We start from the raw sequence: 4,698 nt of genomic DNA on the forward strand, positions 1-4,698 counted from the left end.
TTTTGAGAGCATGATTTTTAAAAAATATTTCAATGTATGAATATGTCTGGCTTGTACCCTTCTTTGGAATTGTTTGAATTCCAGGAACAGAAACAGAGTCAACCTAGGTTAGGGAAAGCAGGATTTATGGTAGTGATGCACAGAAATCTCGTAGAGTATCATTCAAGATGCTGAATTATGAATTATTAATATTATGTCATTAACTATACCTTTTCTTATGTTTAATATCCCTGGTTTCACTTTTAGCTACAATTCACTTCTCATTAATTTTAAATTAAGTTGAAAAATTTACTCTGCTATCACAAGTACTTCAAACAAACAAGAACAAAACAACACAAAAAAATTTTGCGAATTTCTCAAAGTCCACCTCAGTAATAAATATTTGAAGCCTTAAGAGCAGATGCAGGTAAAAGGGTAAAAAGATATAAGGCCAGGGAGAAAAGAGAATTGCGGTAAAGAAAATAAAGACAAACTGAGAAAGAACCATGATAACATAGCATAAACTGAGGAGGAGCTTTCAAGGTGGGAAGACAAAGGAATCAATAGATCAAGTAGAGTTAGGAATGAGAAAAGCTCACTGGCAAAGATATAGTGAAGCTGGTATGTTCATATTTTAATGGTTTGCAATAAAAATTGGTAGTATATTTCATAAGGCAATCTGACAGTACATTTCAAGAGCAATAAACATAGTCATATCCTTTGACCCAATATTCCTACTCCTGGAAATTTAAGGATAGAGTCTAAAAAGGAGAAATATTAAGTTTCATGAAGACATTATTTCCAATTTGTCTTCAAATGGTGAGAATGTGAAAACCCACGTCAATCTAATTATAAAAAATAGCTTAATTGTAACACATCATAAAAAAGGACGTCCTTGTATATAAAAATTATAGAGATATTATAGAGAAAATATAGTCACTTTTGATATTAGACTATTAAATATCACCATTAATTAAAACTTTATAGATGTATGTCGGTAAGAACTGAACATGAAGAGAGAAAAATGAAAACAGTTCATTCCAAATATGGTGGGATTCTGGGTAATTTCCATTACAGAATATGCTATTTGATTTGGCAATTACAGAAAATTGTTCAAATTTGCAACTGTAATTTTTATATATCATGAGGCAGAAAGCAAAGCTTAAAGGAGAAGTTGTGCATGGATAAAGAAGAAACAGGAACTTTGGGAAAATGCCTTGTTGTAGAAACATGGCTAGAAATGAAAGAATTGGCGTTCTAGTAGGAAGTAGGTTGTAGTAAAGACAGGAGACAGATTATAGTACAGGGCTGATCAATGCGGGGAATTGCATGCTTGAAAGCTTAGGGGGAAAAGGCCAGTGCAGACAAAAAAGTTTGAGGATGCCAGAGAGAAAGATAATAGTGGGTACTGTAAGGAAACAAACTATAGTTAAGACAAGAAATTGTTCATTCATTCAGTAATTCAACACATTTACTAAGTATGCTAAGTGCTGAAAATGCTACAGTAAACAAAGCACATATAAAGCAGAATACTTCCTGCCTTCACTGAGCATGTAGTCTACTGTGGGAGAGAGGTTATGCAAATGGATACAAAAGCAAATTGGATTCAGGAATATGTAGGAAATATATAAGGTATTGAAAGAGAGAGAAACAAAAAAATGCCAATCAGGGAGACCTCTCTATGACAGGAGATTTGAGCTAAGATTAAAATGATGTAGAAGTTAATCAAGTCAATAGAAGGGGAAGGGGTGAAAAGGGTATCCCAGGAAGAAGGGATATCAGGGGAAAAGGCCCCGGGGAAAGAAAACATGGTATGTCATGGAACTGAAAGAAGGACAGAGTGGTTGGGGTGTCATGAATGAAGGGGAGAGAGACATCAGATGAGGGCATAGTCTGAGGTAGGACCAGACAGACCTACAGGTCATAATAAAGGTTGGATTTTATTCTAACAGTAATGGTACAATATCGATAAGTCTCAAGCAGAGTATGACATGATAAGGTTGGTGATTTTGACATTTTACTTCAATGGGTAGCAATGTTCAGAATAGAATGTATGAGATAAGAACAAAAACCAGACCTATTTTTTTTTTTTTTTGAGACGGAGTCTCGCTCTGTCGCCCAGGCTGGAGTGCAGTGGCGCCATCTCGGCTCACTGTAAGCTCTGCCTCCTGGGTTCACGCCATTCTCCTGCCTCAGCCTCTCCGAGTAGCTGGGACTACAGGCGCCCGCCACCACGCCCGGCTAATTTTTTGTATTTTTTTAGTTGAGATGGGGTTTCACCGTGGTCTCGATCTCCTGACCTCGTGATTCGCCCGCCTCAGCCTCCCAAATTGCTGGGATTACAAGCGTGAGCCACCGCGCCCGGCCAATTATTAACATCCTATATATTCCATTACTAAATTATTTTCATTATCGGTTAGCACCAATTTATAAAAATGCATTCTTAATGTTGGTCAGCTGGAATACAGCTGAAAAATTAACACAGTTGAGAAATATCAAGCATACATTTTTGCTAAATATTAATCTGTATGGTAACTACACTTGATGTATAGGGCTCTGACTAGCCTTTATTACCCATAAGTTTGTTTTCAAATAATTTTTACCAGTAATCTGGAAATTTTGACAATTTAAAATGATTGCTATTTTTATGTTTGCATGAAAAACTAATACAAAAAATAATTTGACTGAAGTGAAAATTTCAAATAAGTCCGCTGGCAGATGAAAATAAAGCAAAAAATTACAATAGATTTCTCATCTTCTACAGTAGTTGGCTTCAAACATGTGTACAAAGTAAATTCTATGCTATAAGGAGATGAAATCATCTTAGAAATTAGTTTTTAAGATCAGTCTTAAAGATATTTCAGAACATACTAGAATATGATCTAATTATTCTTTCAGTTGTTTACAGAAAAATAAAATCACAGAATTATTCCTGTTACCTGAGTTGAAGATCCTAATAACTAAATAGGTGTATATTTGAATATAATTTGAAATTAGTAGTGCATAATGTCTGGTTTCTCTATAAAGCATAAATAGATTTTAAATACCTTATATCTGTGACTCAGAATGTCAAATTATGGCATGTATTGACAGTAGCTTCTGATGGCAGAGAGGCAATATTTGGTCTGCTATGAAGGACAATAAAGAATGAACTTTTATTTTCCTTGAGAGAAAAGAATATTAAATAGAAATAATATCAGGGAAAAGAAAAGCCTGGCCCCAAAATAAAAGGGTCATTAATTGAAGACAACAATTTTACTCTTTTCTGACAATGAATAGCATTATCCATATTATTAGGAATAATGTAATGCCACCTCATTCTTATTATGTATTACAATCATGTATATATGAATACATATATAAAAATACAGACACTGCATGGTGACTAAGCAATTTTGGAATAAATCCATAGACTAAGTCACAGCACGCATGAATTGTTTACATCGTAACTGCTCATTTATACCTGAACAAATTTTCAGTAAGCATACTGCTAATTTTCAAATGATGTAATAAAAAATCTGGTGGCAGTATTGTATTATTTTGCTGAATTACATTTGAGAAAAAAGAAGCTACCTGCTTCGTCTATTTTAACATAGTATATCTTGGATCTTCTTATAAGAATACATGTATAGAAACTTAAAAGGTCATAAATTTCTCATGAGGAGACATTATTTGATCTGTGTCATTGGCGTGTATTTGCAAAATATTTTAACACTGCAAACATTAGAAACTTGAAGATTGGGCATGGGAAAAGGTTTATACTCGACTACACTGATGCTGGTGTACTTTTACACAAGGCCTCTCAGTGATGTCAATCAATTGGAGGTAGGAGTTTATCAATGAATTGCTTGACATCCATCATTTCCTGTTGACACGAACTATGCATCATACCTTCATAGGTTTTAAAGGTCACATTGGCTGGATTCACCAATGTTTTTAGTTTTTCAACCGTAAGAGAACCAAACATCAGGGGAACTAACGGGTCACAATCTCCATGGCACTGGAGAATAGAAATATCTCTATTAGCGCCACTGATAGGACCCTGTGGAAATGAAGCCCGAAGTGGAAGCCAGCAACTGAACGCAGTGACACCTGCCAGTTTCTGCTACGTGGTAAGGGCAGTATATAAAGATAAAGCTCCTCCCTGAGAAAACCCTCCTAAAATAATTCTGTTAGAAGGGATGCCATTCTTCACTTCTTGATCAATCAAAGCTTTTATATTTTCTGCTGCCTGTTTAATCCCAGGTTCATCCTCCTGTGAATCTGGTGAAAGCCCAGTAATATCAAACCATGAAGGCACGGCCATGTTCATATTTAATGTAAAGGCATAGCAGGCGCATGCGGGCAGATATATCTGATATGTGAACTTCTGATACCTGCAAAGGCTTCTATCCATCCATGCCCAGTATCTCCCAATCCATGAAGGAAAATCACCGCGGCGGGGGCCTTCCAGGCAGCCCTCACGATGGCTGGCAACGGGGCTGACATGTTATTGCTGCACATACACTGGCTCAGCTCACAGAGCAAACGGAAGGAAGAGCTGGCACCCGGCTGCAGCCCAAGGGTATGCGAACGGCCAGACTGTTTTTGTAGTTGCTTTCACTGACCTAGTGTTATATAGTTTATTTATTTATTTAAATATTTATGTATAACTAAAGAAAACTTTACAATGGTTAGATATTATTTCTAAGCATGTAAGTTGATTTATGTAATGAGTAT

At 35.9% G+C, this 4,698-nt stretch overlaps 1 pseudogene; it reads right to left on the reverse strand.

Moving 5' to 3' along the window:
• Nucleotides 1–3,790: 3,790 nt before the first annotated feature.
• On the reverse strand, nt 3,791–4,482 carry LOC100586958 (annotated as a pseudogene).
• Nucleotides 4,483–4,698: the final 216 nt, after the last annotated feature.

This window comes from Nomascus leucogenys, chromosome 18 (assembly GCF_006542625.1).
Source record: "Nomascus leucogenys isolate Asia chromosome 18, Asia_NLE_v1, whole genome shotgun sequence".
Taxonomy (NCBI): Eukaryota; Metazoa; Chordata; class Mammalia; order Primates; family Hylobatidae; genus Nomascus; species Nomascus leucogenys.